Below are 15,316 nucleotides of genomic sequence, written 5' to 3'. Positions count from 1 at the left end.
ATGAGAGACACAGAGAGAGAGAGGCAGAGACATAGGCAGAGGGAGAAGCAGGGGCCCTGAGAGGAAGGAGCCTGATGCGAGACTCGATCCCAGGACCCCAGGATTACAACCTGAGCCAAAGGCAGACACTCAACCACTGAGCTACCCAGGCATCCCCAAAATAATTGCTATTTAAAAAAGAGGATATACAGATGGAGAATAGTCACATGAAAAGATACTTCTCACCATTACTTGTTACAGAAATATAAATTAAAACTACAATGAAAGACAATTTTATATTAATCAGATTGTAAATGTAAGTATGAAAACTCCAAATGGTATGGAAGACGAGGCAAATATTGGTAGGAGTATGGATTAGAACAATGTCTATAGCTTGCAATGTGGCACAATTAGGTTGAAGATTCATATACCCCAGGACTCATCATTTCTGCTCTTAAACAGATTGAGATAAACACTTGAACTTGTATGCAAGAAAGGTGTACAAGTATGTTAGCTACAGCATTGTGTAGGAATGGGGGGAAATGTAGAGAAATATCGAACAGGAGAATATATAAATTGTGGTTTGCTTGCACAATAGCAACATCAGGGATACCATCTGCCTTCAGCTCAGGGTGTGATCCCAGGATTCCAGGATCGAGTCCCTCATCGGGCTCCCTGCGTGGAGCCTGCTTCTCCCTCTGCCTGTGTCTCTGTCTCTTTCTTTGGGTGTCTCTCATGAATAAATAAATAAATCTTTAAAAAAAATTTAAAAACAGTGGCAACATCATATTGCAGGAATTAGCAAACTATAGCCCTTGGGTCAAATCCAGCCCAATGCCTGTGTGTGTAAATAAACCTTTATAGGAACCCAGCCACCCCCATTTCTTAATGTATTGTCTATGGCTGCTTTCATACTACGATGGCATTGTGAAGCAGTTGCAGTAAAGACTGTATGCCCCAAAGCCTAAATTATTGACTATCTGGCTTTTATAAAAAAAGTTTGCTGACGCTTGTCATACAGCAATGCGAAGAGATGAATCAGAGGTAGATGTACTGTATCAGCCAGGGTTCACTCAAACAGAACCAGTGGGAACCAGTGGGAGACATATAGTAAAAAGTTTATTGCAAGAAAGTGGCTCACGTGACTGTGGACCTGGCTATGCAAGGCTGAAATCCATAGGGCAGGTCATCCGGAAAGGCAGACTGGAACTGCCATGCACGCATGAATTCAAGCTCCTGTCCACAGACAGAACTTCTTCCTCTTCAGAGAAGCCTCAGGGGCACCTGGGTGGCTCAGTTGGTTAAGTGTCCAACTCTTGGTCTCAGCTCCGGTAGTGATCTCAGAGTGAGGAACTGATTGCATCAGGTCCATCCAAATTATCTAGGGTAGTCTCCTTTACTGAAAGACAACTGATTATGGACTTTAATCACATCTATAAAATATCCACGGAGCAACACCTAGATTAGTGTTTCACTGATTAACTAGGAATTGTAGCCTAGCCAAGGTGACACATGAAAGTAACCATCACATATATCAACAAAGACAAATCTTATGAATAGAATGCTAAACAATGACAACAAAATGTCACAACATAATATGTGAGGTACAGGTACCCTTTACATAAAAGCTTAAAACAAGGAAACAAGTAGACAAAGTTGATGGATACATGGGTGGATAAAAAACTGTGGAGCAATGATAAACAGCTATTTTTGATTCTGATTGCCACTGGGTGGGGGAAAGGAATGGAATTGGGGACCAGGTATATTGTATCTGGGATTGTTTTTTAAGGCAAGAGACTCCAAACCAAGTAAGGCATGTAAAAATCTTACTAAGTTTGACCCCGCTATTCCAATTGTTTATTGTATTACTGCTAATACTTGTATGTATGTTTACAATCTTTCACAACAATTTTTCTTTTACATCAGAATTATTGCCCTTCTTCAGACAAGCCTAAAAAGCACAATGACATTGGGTAGTCGGGTTTGAGTTAGAATCATGCTGGATAGGATCAGAGAGTTAGAAGCTTCTTTTTTCCCCCTAAATGCCAAATCTGCTTTTGGTGGCTGCTTTGGGGATTTTTTTTTTTTTTTTAATGGATCAGTGTTTCAGGGAATGAGCCTTACCTCCTGGGAGCCAAGCCTGGAAAATCACAGTGTTTACCATGCTCTAGCCTATGCCCAGCGGAGAACACAGAGCAGCGTGAGTCATTCTTAAGGGAGCCCTGACCTTGGCTGACCTCCACAGTGTCAAGGTCTGTAGCCAAACAGAACTCCTGACTTAAGGAGCTAGAGATAAAGAAGCAGGTGGCTGGTCACATGGCACACAGCCACTGATGGAATGAGACTTGTCAGACCTCCCAGGGGGCTTTCACCAGGGCCTGCCTCTGTGTTCACACACTAAGGCACATGGTGCTGAGGCTTCTTCCTGACAAAAGTCAGATGACTTCTGATTTCGTAAGTGGTTTTATACACAGACCCAAAGAATGCAACCTGCCACATGCCTGCATAAATGGATTGACTGACGCTTCATATGGCACACCAACATTAAGTCTTTTTGCAAGTTAACTCTTTAGTGATTAAAAAGAATGCATGTCTTTGCAAAATATTTAGAATATCTGAAAAGCAGGGGGAAAAAAAAGTCTCCCAAGAATATCTTGATACTCCGTGTTATTGGTAATCTTTTCTTTCCCTTTGTCATATGTATGTATGTTTTCCTACAGTTAAGTCATCCTTTGGATGATGATTATTGAGCACCTACTGTGTGATAGGCTTTCTTCTGGGTGCTAGAGCTATATCAATGAACAAAACAATCACAGTCCCTGTTCTTAAGGAGCTGAGACTGAGGAGGGGTAGGCCAACCACAGACAAGTAAATGCATTAATATAGGAGAAATTTAGATAATATGTGGTGTAAGGGGGAAAGAATCACTGCTGACAACACTGAAGATTTATAATGTGCTGTCGAAAGCCCTTTACCTCATACATATTACTACATTGAGTAAAATTTATGTGCATGTGTGTGCATGTGTGCAGGCACTCTAGAGGGAAAGTAGTTACTGTAGATCTTTCAGTACAATGATCAGGAAAGTTCTCTTGGAGATGACAGAGGGGTCAAGGTGTCCCTGAATGCAAGTTGACAGCCTGGGGAAGATCCAGTTTAGGAGCCTTCCAGTAGAGAGAACAAGAAGTTTAAATTCCCTGAGGACAAAATAGCACGTTTGTGAACCAGAAAGCAGAAGACAAGTCTGGCTAGAATTTTGGGAAGCGAGAGGCAGAGTTGTCTGCAGTGACACCACAGCTGCGTATCTTGTGATCAGACCATGCAAGTTTTTGAAGTCCACAGGAAAGGGTTTCACTTTTATTCTAAGATTTCAGAAAGCCTTCAGAAGATTTTGAGTAGCAGAGTGACAAGACCTGATATTTCTGGCTTTCGGGATCACACAGCACCATGTTTGGCAAACGGATTTGAAGAAGGCAAGAGCCAAAGCAAGGAGACCAATCAAACGGTTCCTGTGGTAAGGGTGATGATGGAGCAGATGGATAGGAGTGGAGAGAGTCAGGATTTTGATAAGGTGGTAGTGTTTTGAGAGTTCTCTGAATAACATTTTTGCCTAATTTTATAAAAATAAAAAGGACTTGAAATTTCTTTGAAAACAGAACTTTGAAACATAATCAGCCACAATTCAGGATGCCACACTGGTGAACGAGCAGGAAAGCCTAAGAATGATACATCCCAGGAAGATGGGCCAGGGTGACCCCAGGACTGTCTTCGTGGGTAGCTCCAAGGGACTTTTGAGAGCAGCAGAACCAGACAAGTTTCTCTGGCTCTTCTATTCCCTCCCCATTCTACTCCCTACTTTCACGGTCTCATGTCTCTTTGAGTAAAGGCCAGCTTTTGTTAAAGCTGCTACTCAAGGAGGGATGGAGACCGTTCCTTGACACATCTGTGCCTGACTCACCAACATCCTACAGACAGTCTGAAGGTTGAGGACCCTCTTTGCTAACACTCTGCTTGCTCTTCAATCCATGGAAAGTTGAAGGCAGCTGCAAGTGGGGCTTTACCAGAGTCTGCAGAGCATGCATTATTGGTTGCTACATAGAAGCAGTTGGCCAGAATTTCTTCCTACCTGAGAGCCTGCCCCTTCTTGTAAACAGTCATGGCCGGATATTTTTTTCTTTCAACCCTCCTTTGTAGCCAGATCGCCAGTCTCAGAGTATTGTCTTGGGCCTTACATTTGCTCTCTAATGACTGTAGGATGGCTGCCTCTGTTTCCCAACTAGAATTGGCTACAGTCTGGGTTTTGCCAATTGAATCCTCATGATGTGACTTAAAACAGCCCTCTGTTCTCTATATTTCCTATAAAGTTGTAAACCTCGATATGTGTGATCCTTACAACAACTAAACAAGGCAGGGCTATTAATTCATGGCTCCACATTATGGAGGAATGAACTGAGGCACAGAAAGGTTCCATTCCAGAGCTCATGATGCCAGGGTTTGAATCCAAGCAGATGCTTTTAACCTCTATCCTGCACACAGAGAAATGCATCAGAAAGACACGAATGCAACTCCCTTTGGTTGCACGTTCTCCAGGAACAGCTAACTGGCTGGCTCGTAAGCCTAGAAATCAATTAACTCAATTAGCAGCAGTTACTGAGCATCTGTAGCGTGTGCTGGGCTGAACTGTGGGAAACCAAGATGGACAAGATGATGCTGAAGATGATGAGAGCTGCCATGCTGAGATCTTACTGTGTACCAGGCCCCATGCTAGGTGCTGGGGATACAGCGATGATCATCACAGTCAAAGCGAATTTCATGATGGAGCATATATATCCTTGTGAAAGATGAGCAGTGAATTAAATTCTGTAACGGGGATTATTCAGAGCTGTGCAGTCCAATCCAGGAGTCACATGTGACTATTTAAGTACAATTAAATAAAATTTAAAATTTACTTCCTCAGTTGCACTAGCCTCTTATAATTGCTTTAATATTTTTAAATGTGTCATTTTCCCCCTTTTGTTTTTTTTTTTCAAAAAACTTGCTTGATTGAGATGAACTTATATACCATTCAAAGGACCCATTTAAAACGAACAATTCTTTGGTGTTCAGGATAATCATAGAGTTTGATACCTGTCATTGCTATCAATTTCAGAACATTTTCATCCTCCTCCCCTAAATTCTAGCATCCATTAGCAATTCCCCATTTCCCTACCAAGTCCACTTCTCTCCAGCCCCAGGCAACCACTAACCTATTTTCTTTCCTTTCTTTTTCTTTCTTTTTTTTTTTAAGATTTATTTATTTATTCATGAGAAACAGAGAGAGAGAAAGAGAGGTAGAGACACAGGCAGAGGGAGAAGCAGGCTCCATGCAGGGAGCCCAACGTGGGACTCGATCCTGGGCCTCCAAGATCATGCCCTGGGCCAAAGTGGGTGCTAAACCGCTGAGCCACCCAGGCTGCCCTATTTTCTTTCTTTATAGACTTGCCCCTTCCAAACATTTCCTATAAATGGAATCAAACAACACAGCCTTTTGTACCTGGCTTTTTTCAGTTCACATAATGTGTTCAAGACAAGGCTCATCATTGTCGTAGCACACATCGGTACTTCATTCCTTTTACTGCTGAATAATATTCCATTATATGAATGTATTACGTTTTGTTGATCCATCTGTCAGTTGACAGAGATTTGGAGTGTTTTCACTTTTCACTTTTTGAATAAGGCTCCTATGAGAATTCAGGTACAAGCTTTCACGTGGATGTTCATTTCTCTTAAATACCTAACAGTAAAATTGCTGGGTTCTATTGCAACTCTGTGTTTAACCTTTTGAGGAACTGTCAGACTTTTTTTCCCAAACTTTGTGACCTTTTATATTGCTACCAGCAAAGTAGATGGGTTCCAGGTCCCCCAAATCCTTCTCAACACTTGTTATTATGTTTTCTAATTCTAGCCATCCTGGTGGGTATGAAGTAGTAGCTCATTGTGGGTTTGTGTGTGTGTGTGTGTGTGTGTGTGTGTGTCTGTGTTTGATTTACATCGTCTTAATGGCGAATAATGTTGAGTATCTTTTCATGTGCTTACTAGTCACTTGTATAACTTCTTCGAAGAAAATGTCTATGCAGATGCTTTGCCTTGTGCACATGTTATCTTAGCCTAAAAATACAGTATAAAATGTTTTAAAGCACAATGAGCAAATAGTAAATGTTGGAGAGGGTAGACTCTGGGTTTGAAACCATACATAACTTTTTGTCATTGTCAAATATTAATATTTCCCCCGTCCTTTATCTTCTTCTGATTTGAAAAAAGTAGCACAATATATTTTTTTAAGTATACACAATATTAACCTGAAGGCAGCAACAATAGCTAACATTTTAGCAGATTTTCCTCCAGGATATTTTTCTTGACTTTCTGTACTTTTATGAAGCTGTAGCGTATGTGCAAGTTCAAATCATGCCTTTTATTCTAATCATGATATAATAAATGAGCCCTTGTAGATTAAGTAAACTTTTTTTTTAAAAAATATTTTATTTATCTATTCATGAGAGACACAGAGAGAGAAGCAGAGACACAGGTAGAGGGAGAAGCAGGTTCCCTGCGGGGAGCCCGATGCAGACTCAATCCTAAGTCCCTGGGATCACACTCTGAGCTGGAGGCAGACGCTCAACCACTGAGCCACCCAGGCATCCCTAAGTAAACTTCTTTAACCATGTCTTCTGAAAGTCTCTAGAAGAAAATGCCTCTATATTTCTTGGTGTGCAGAATGCTCATTAGAGAGGACTTCTTATACTCATTACTTTAAAGTTAAGGGAAAGTTATTAAGTCACCCAAATACACACACTATCCCCCAACCTATGGAAACTACAAACCCAGCAGAACTTGGGGAGGATGTAGCTTGGTCCTTGGCTGCAATCTGATGCTCCCTCCCTACTTCACATGAGAAGGACAGCCTGAGGAGGCTGGGCAGCTGTCCAAAATTTTCTAACTTGTATCTTCATGGCATGGCTTTGCTTTTTAATTTAAACTCCTTGTAAATCCTCACAGTACTATGAACCCTCATATTTTTCCTTAAGGGATATTTGTGCTGGAAAGAACTACATTCTTGCTTGCTTGCTTGCCCCATCCTCTTTCCCCTGAAGTCACCTGTACCATCAGGACAGGCTGACTGCAGATACAGCTATGTTTCTTTTCACTTTTTTTTTCTTCCCAAAGGCTCCAGAGTTTCCAATTGTAGCAGCTTCAGAAGCTGATTGCAGATTCCATTTTCTCCCCTGATAATGGAATCAATAGCACTCTGCTCATGGCAAGCGCTCCAGAAGACACTTTTACACTTACTTCAAGTGTTCAATTCTCTGTAACAATGCAGGCTGTTGACTCTTTATGTTCCCATCTATATCCACAAACACTGCCAAGACAGCAATACCATCCAAAACACGCATACAGTAGGCTGCTTCCAATCTAAACATTCAGGGAAAATACCAACATATAAGCACAGAAGAATAAATCTGACTGCTAGAGACTCTCCCTCCTAAGTTTCCAGTCATGGCTGTGTGAGAATAAGCTTAAGATGAATGATTTGTCTTTATTTCAGCACATTGGGGAGACAATGTAGTATTGTCCCCGTCTTCCCCAGCACAGCACTTAAACATATTTTTCCAGCTTCTTGCTGGTAGGTGGGACCATGGACCAGGTTCTGGCCAGTGGAATGTGGGTGGATGTGATGTGTATCACAGGCATCTTAAATCCTTTGGTCTCTCTTCTAGTACATCAGGGATTTGGGAAGCCACTTGTTGAACATAAAGGTGCCACAAGATGGAAAGACCCAGGGGCCCTGAATGACTGACTACATGAAACCAACCCTACCACCAAACCATGTTGAACAGAGGCATGAACAAGAAATGGACCTTTATTGTACTAATCCACGTTAACTGTATCTTACAGCAGTTTTCATACCCTCATTAATATATTGCCTTTTCCTATCCCTCATCCCAGCAAAATATTTCAGGTTGCTGGGACAGCTTGTGGTCAGTGTCTCTAAAGAGACATCAGAAGAAGAGTTCCATTTTGCTAGCAAAGCTTTCAGATTCAAAAATCACCAAGAGATGAGGCTAAGCCAGGAAGGTTCTGCCCAAATGGTTCCAAATCAGCGAAGCCCCTACATTTGTTTGAGAATGGGATGAGATGGCAGTCCAGTCCTGGGTTTCATTCTTGGTTCCACAGCTGGATTTTGTGACTTTTGTGACATACCATTTCTCAGGATTAATCATTGCAATAGATTTTGAGAAGTTTTGAGTAACTCTGCTGGTGTATTTCAGCCTCTTTTCCCTACTTCAAGGTTTTGAACCAGCCCCTCCAACCAAAAGAAGGTTTCTTATTGTCTTAGGAAGACTTGGCTTTCAATTTCCATAATATCTAAGCTCAGACTTGACATACCAAATGTGTGTACACATTTTACATGCCTTTATGCTGCTTTCTGAAATGCAGCTTGAGTCTCTGCTGCTCTTTCATTTCTCTTTTACCTTCTTTCCCCCCCTCCCTCCTGATATTCTCAGATTTCCTGGTCATCCTTCAAATCAAACACAGTTATATTATTTTTATAACTTCTGGACAAAGTGAAAATTCACCTAGAAAAGCTACACATGAGACTGTTTGTAATAAGAAAAAGATGGCAAAGAGAAAAGGAGTAACTGAACTCCACAGAAAAGAGATCCTATAGGCTGGTGGGAGTTCGACTGGAGGTTTTAATGGCACATGCATTTTTTTAAAATGTAAAAGCAATGAAACATCAAAAAAAATTTTAATCTTAGGATTATCTCACCCTAGCACAAAACTTTAATTTGTAATTGGTCTCTTTTAGAAGTGATTCATGTGAATGTATTTTTTGCATGATTACAATCTCAATGCATATGACTTTATATTTTGGTATGAATTTGTTAGGGAAATATTACTTGGCTCTTTTTCATATTTCTTAGTTGAGTGACCTGGTGTTTTTAGGGTCAGCCCTGTATGCCTGCTAACACTGGGCCTCCCCTTTGCATCACGTTTCTCCGGGAAGAATGCAAACATCAGCTAGTCTTGAGGAGAGCTAGGAGGATGCCAACCTCAAGGCAAAGAATAATGAGTTAAATCGGGCTTGCAGCTGGTAGAATGGCAAATAGTCTAACTAAAAAAAAAGTTACAGAAAAAATATGAAGGCAATGGGAATTGCTTGAGATACATATGTACTTTCTACTCAGGGTTCTGAGTCCTGAATATTCACCTTGCTGTATGCCTTGACAATTGATGTCCTGCAATGTCACAGAGGAGGGACATAGGTGATAATATCTGTGAAATATAAAACATGATACAAAAATAAGGAGGTGTTACATGCAGAGCCCTGAGTGGTTTTGAAAGAGGAAATGACTCCACCAAGAAAAACCACAAACCCTACCCAGCTTCTCTATCCCAGTGCAAGTGTCTAATGATCAGAGACTGTTAGCCTTACAAGTGACCTTTCTGAGCCTCCTGTCTGACACTGCCATAATACAGACCAGGAATCTCAATCCGAGAGATGATGCAGACCTCACTGTTGTAGGGACAGGGTCACGATGAGAAAGCAGGACTTGTAGTTAACGTTCTTCTCAAGCCCGAGAGGAAAGAGGAACAGGAGATGGATGGGATTAAGGCAGCAGAGATTCAAGAGGAAAAGAGAGCAAAAACTAGAGGAAAGGGAAGATGGTATCAGAGAAGAAGGAAGGGAATTGGGGGTGGGGTGTTCAAGCCTTTGCTAACCTGAAGAGCAAACTCAAAATTAGAGAACAGAGTTGACCCTACGGTCAACTGGTCCTCTGAAATGAACACCTCAGGTTGTACAGGGGAATCAGCTAAGCATTTGGCCTCTTTCATCTGCTTAGAAATGAAGTTTCTAGAAAGAGAAGGCATGGTGATGTAAGACGATCTTTCAGAGGTTGTGAAGAATGAAGCCTCTCTGCTTTTCTACTGTCTGCTGTCCATGGAGGCCATGCATACCTTTCACGTGGATTCCTGAAGGATTTTTCAAGTTGAGGAGTTAATGGTGGATGAACTGCTAGACATAGCCATGGCTGACTGGTACTTCACAGATTCCCTTTGGCAACTCCTTTCTGGATCATTTTCCCTTGAGATGTCACTAAAAAAAAAGTTAAATATACATTAGCCACCTAGAGAAACACAAACTCCTTCAATTCATGGAAAGGTCCAAAAATGATTTGCAACTAGCCCAAAGTCCCATAGCTTAGAAGAATGCATCTGATGTGGTATAACAACCACCCTAAAACTTAGTGGGCAGGAGAGCCCCTTTACTCCTGTTCATACATACTGCCCCCCAAATAAAAATGTAGAGCTTGAATCTGGTTGGTCTTGTGACTAATCAATAGAATGAAGCAGAAGTAGCATTCTAGAACTTCCAAGCTCAGTCCTAAATTTCCAGTCCCTTCCTCTTGGAAGCCAGCTACCAGGTAAGAAGCCTGCCCCCCTCCGCCCCCCCCGCCCACCTCCCTCAGTAGACTACATGCTACAGAAGCCCAAGCTAGGCACGTGGGAAGAGAGAGACCATGTGGAGGCAGATGGAAGTGCCTGATGTGTGAGTGGGGCCTTCTTGGACCTTCCAATTCAGCCCAGCTGCCAATGCAGCTAGCTGACTGCAGCCAAGGGAGTGACACCAGCCAATGCCCAGCTGACTCATAGAATCATGAGAAATAGTAAATGGTGGCTGTTTTTTAATTGTTTTTTTTTTTTTTTAAGATTTTTTTTTTTTTAAGTTCATGAGAGACACACACAGAGAGAGGCAGAGACACAGGCAGAAGGAGAAGCAGGCTCCATGCAGGGATCCCAATGTGGGACTTGATCCCAGGACTCCAGGATCATGCCCTGGGCTGAAGGCAGGCTCTAAACCACTGAGCCACCCAGGGGGTCCCTGGTGATTGGTTTTGAGGTGCTTTGTTATGCAGCAATGGAGGATGGAAGCAGTGGCTTCAAACAGCCACCGTGCATTATTTCTCATGAATGTGAGTTGGGGGTGGCTCTGTGGATTTGGACCAAGCCTGGCCAATCTCATTTGGACCTGCTTGTGCCTCTGCGGTCTCCTCAGGGCTTACTGCTCAGGAATGGCCTCAGCTGTGATAACTCATCTCTGTAGTACAGGGTCTTTCATCTTTGTTTTTTGTTTTATTTCTTTTTTAAGATTTAATTATTTATTTGAGAGAGAGAGAGAGAATGGGAGGAGGGGCAGAGGGAGAGGGAGAGAATCTCAAGCAGACTGCTTGCTGAGTGTGGAACCCAATGCGGAGCTTGATCTCAAGACCCTGAAATCACGACCTAAGCCAAAATCATGAGTTGGGCCCTTGACCAACTGAGCCACTGAGGGTACCCTCAGGATTTTTCATCCTTTAGTGGGCTTGTCCTCCTTGGTAGAATTCTAAGAACAAAAGCAAAGTGCACAAACTTCAAAAAAAAATAAACTTTTTTTAGAACGGTTTTAGATTCACAAGAAGATGGAGGGGAAGATACGGAGATTTCCCTTATCCTCCCTGTCCCCCACATGCACAGCCTCCCCCACTTATCAACATCCCCCACCAGAGTGGTACTCTTGCTACAATCAGTGGACCTATTTTGACACATCATTATAAGCCAAAAACCATAATTTACATTAAAAATTGGTGTTGTACATTTTATGCTTTGGGACAGATGTGTAATGACAAGTACCTACCACTGTAATAACATACAGAGTAGTTTCACTGCCCTACAAGTCCTCCATGCTCTACCAATTCAAACCTCCCCACCCCCAACCCCTGGCAACCACTGATCTTTCTACTGTTTCTACTGATCTTTCTACTGTTTCCATAGGTTTGCCTTTTCTAGAATGCCATATAATTGGAATCAATATGTAGCCTTTGCAGACTGGCATCTTTCACTCAGCCATATGCATTTAAGTTTCCTCTAGGTCTCCTCATACCTTGAGAGCTTATTTCTTTTTCCCATTAAATAACATTCCAATGTCTGGACGTCCCAGTTCACCTACTAAAGAACACATTGGTTATTTCCAAATTTTGTCCAAATCATGAATAAAGCTGTTAAAAACTCTGTGTATAAGGTTTTTGTATGGAACTACATTTCCAGCTCCTTTTGGTAAATGTCAAGGAACATCATTGCTGGATCCTAAGGAGAGAGGTCATGTTTCATTTTGTAGGAAACAGTCAATTGTATTTCAAAGTAGCTGTACTGTTTTGCTTTCCCACCAGCAATGAATGAGAGTTCCTGTTGCTTTACATCCTCACCAGTATTTGGTATTGTCCGTGTCCTGGATTTTGGAAATTCTTTTTGTTTTTTTAATTTAATTTATTTATTCATGAGAGAGATAGAGAGGCAGACACAGGCAGAGGGAGAAGCAGGCTCCATGCAGGCAACCGGATGTGGGACTTGATCCTGGGACTCCAGGATCATGCCCTGGGCCAAAGGCAGACAGACGCTCAACCACTGAGCCACCCAGGCATCTCTGGATTTTGGAAATAGGTATGTCGCACAACATTTTTTCAAGTCTTCATTTACATCAAGTCTACTGAGGGGTTCCTGGGTGGCTTAGTTGGGTGGTTGCCTTTGGTTTCAGTCATGATCCCAGGGTCCTGGGATCCAGCCCCCAATCAGGCTTCCTGCTCAGCAAAGAATTTGCTTCTCCCTGTGTTTGTGCTCAAGCAAAAAAAAAAGGCTACTGACATTCCACTGGCCAAAGTTAATCATATAGGTGGGAGGGGAATACAAAATTAGAGACAAAAGACCTGGATAAAGGGTGGTCACTAATCAGGGCCATTAATGCTATCAAATCTACTATAAGGAATCTATATATGTTTCTCATAGGGGAGTATAAATAGCATTATTAAGATTTTGGATTAAAATCTAGAATCAGGGATGCCTGGGTGGCTTAGTAGTTTAGCACCTGCCTTTGGCCCAGGGTGTGATCCTGGAGTCCCGGGATCGAGTCCCACGTTGGGCTCTCTGCATGGAGCCTGCTTCTCCCTCTGCCTGTGTCTCTGCCTCTCTCTCTCTCTCTGTGTCTCCCATAAATATATAAAATCTTTAAAAATAAATAGATGAAATATAGAATCAGAGAGATCACATTTGAAATTAAGTAAAACAATTAGATGAGCACTTCCTCTAATTTCTACTTTTTATTTTTATTGACATTTTTAGTTAACATATAGTACAACATTGATTTCAGGAGTAGAATTCGGTGATTCATCACTTACATATGAGACCTGCACTTTCTAATTTTTAAATGTGTCCAAATTTTCTGCCAAGTGACTATCGCCAGCGATATTGATCTTTTATTTCCACATTAGAGGGTGACTTTCCCAAATTCCTGTTGATGTATACGTAGAGACAGAATTGGGAAGAAATAACAGGTCTCATACAGGACCAATAACTGTGTGGTCCCTTGTTCCAGGAATTAATTCACAGAAATGATCTTCTTAAGGCTTTTGGTAGAGTTCCTTAGAATCCTGTTTCGTAGGAGTTAGCTCTCTAACTAGCCAGTGGGCAGTCTGCTTTGTGAATTGTCTCTGGAAACCTAAGGCTGTTGGCGCCTTGTGCTTTACAGATGGGAGTCCATCAGTCTCTTTATGAGAAAGGAGGGCTGTGTGTACCCATGTATGCATGCATCTGTATGTAACGTGTGTGTGACACCCCCTTCACCCCATCCACTTTAAGTTTGCTTTTACCTGTTTTTGCTTCCCCTGCATTGCCAGGAAATATTGAAAATTGGCTTTGCATTTACACTTACCTCTCTGGGAAGCAGATTTGTTTTCCACTCCCTGGATTTCAGATGGACCAGAGGGGTGAGGAGCAGAGAAGGGGAGACTGGGATTAGCATTCCCAGATCTCAGCCAGCCTATTTACAGTGGTGCAGTGCTGCCCCCTACAAAGCGATGCACTGCAGGCAGATGAAGTGTTCTTGGATCTGTTCTTTCTCTGCCACCCTCTTTATCTACCCCAAATTGTACTTTGTTAGTCCCGTGTTTCTGTTATTATTCAGGAATTGGGAGTCAAGGAACCTGTGTTCTGGCTCTTGGGCCACTTAATGTCTTTGGATCTTAGTTCTCTCTTCTGTAAAGGGAAGCTAGACTAGATGTGTGTTCCTGTTCTGAGCTTTGAAGAGTCTAGGATGCCAAGATAAAACCAGAACGAAGTCACAGGGTTCTAAAAACACGATACCCTAAAACTCCCAGTAATGGCCAGACACATCTAGAAGAAGTAGGCTGGAATAACAGTCCAAGAAATAACAGACATTTGCATTACCAAGGAATGACTGTACTTGGTTCCCAGCGGTTAGTAAACCATAACAAGCTTAGCCAAGGTGGGGGGTGGGAGGTACATAAAGATTTCAAAACCAAAAAGAGGGGTTCCTTTACTGAGAACTTAGGGAGTATCCTTTCTTTTCTTTCTTTCTTTCTTTCTTTTTTTTTTGGGGGGGGGGGTAAGCATCCTTTCAATCAGAAATTCACCGTGACTCTCCAGGCCAGGGATATCTGAGTATAAGGACCATCAAGCGCTGCTCTTCCTCCAGCAGAATGTATACCACGCTTTGCATCAGGGGGTTTGCTTTTTTTTTTTTAAACAAGGATAAGGAAGGAAATGATGAGGGTGAGAAATGCCACTTGATTCCATTCATCTGGGAGAGGAACCTTTTCGGTTCCTACTAAGTAAATTCAGCGATCGCTTGCTAGACAGCTTTTTTTCCAAGGGAGCCCTTCGACCTGCCTCCTTTCTCACTCCTCTCCCCCAGCATCTAGTGAGATCGCCCCGGCGCCCACTGGGCGCCGCCGAGATTTGGCTCCCTCTCCCGTCACCCCCCATTCGCTCTGGACCCCCCGACGTCCCTCCAGCCTGCTCTGTCCCCCGCGACCCCCTCGCCAACCTACCCTACCTGTTGGGTAGGACTTACTTCCTGGGAACTCCCGCTGTCATCACAGGGGGGCACAGCGTCGCCTGGGCAGCTTAGCTGTCCCTTCCTAGTGGCGGGGCCCCCCTGTCCTTAAATGCGGGCTTCGCGGCAAGCAGAGTCCAGCGGGCAGGCGACCAGGCGCTGCAGAGTCCAGGGGCCCGGGGGAGGGAGGATGCCCTACCCCAAGCACCGCTCTGCGCAGCGGGGCTGCAGGACTTTGGAAGCGCCGCGAGGCCCCGGCCAGCCCTGGAACCGTGGAGAACCCGCCCGAGCCCCGGCTCCCCGAGGCACCGACTGCGGCGGACCCCGCCGCCGCCGCCGCCGCCGCTGCAAACCGGTCTGGCTTCCCTGCAGGGCGTGCGGGGATGGAGCAAGGGGGTGGAGAGAAAAGGG

The 15,316-nt window shown here is 43.2% G+C and overlaps 1 long non-coding RNA gene across 7 annotated transcripts in view; it reads right to left on the bottom strand.

The window, feature by feature from the left end:
* LOC106559468 overlaps positions 1-15,275 on the bottom strand; it is a 99,882-nt gene extending 84,607 nt beyond the window's left edge. For 5 of the 7 annotated variants that reach the window (XR_005354241.1, XR_005354242.1, XR_005354240.1 and 2 more), the window contains exons 1-2: positions 14,924-15,275; positions 9,979-10,117 (exon numbers count right to left, since the gene is read on the bottom strand). This is a non-coding gene — a long non-coding RNA (uncharacterized LOC106559468). Of the gene's footprint in view, positions 1-152; positions 1,390-7,858; positions 10,118-14,923 lie in introns of those variants that run through there. The other 2 variants (XR_005354244.1, XR_005354238.1) reach the window with 2 other exon arrangements.
* Between the last annotated feature and the right edge of the window lie 41 nt (positions 15,276-15,316).

Source organism: Canis lupus, chromosome 1 (genome assembly GCF_011100685.1).
Source record: "Canis lupus familiaris isolate Mischka breed German Shepherd chromosome 1, alternate assembly UU_Cfam_GSD_1.0, whole genome shotgun sequence".
In the NCBI taxonomy this organism is placed as follows: Eukaryota; Metazoa; Chordata; class Mammalia; order Carnivora; family Canidae; genus Canis; species Canis lupus.
This window is presented reverse-complemented; position numbering and strand designations above follow the sequence as displayed.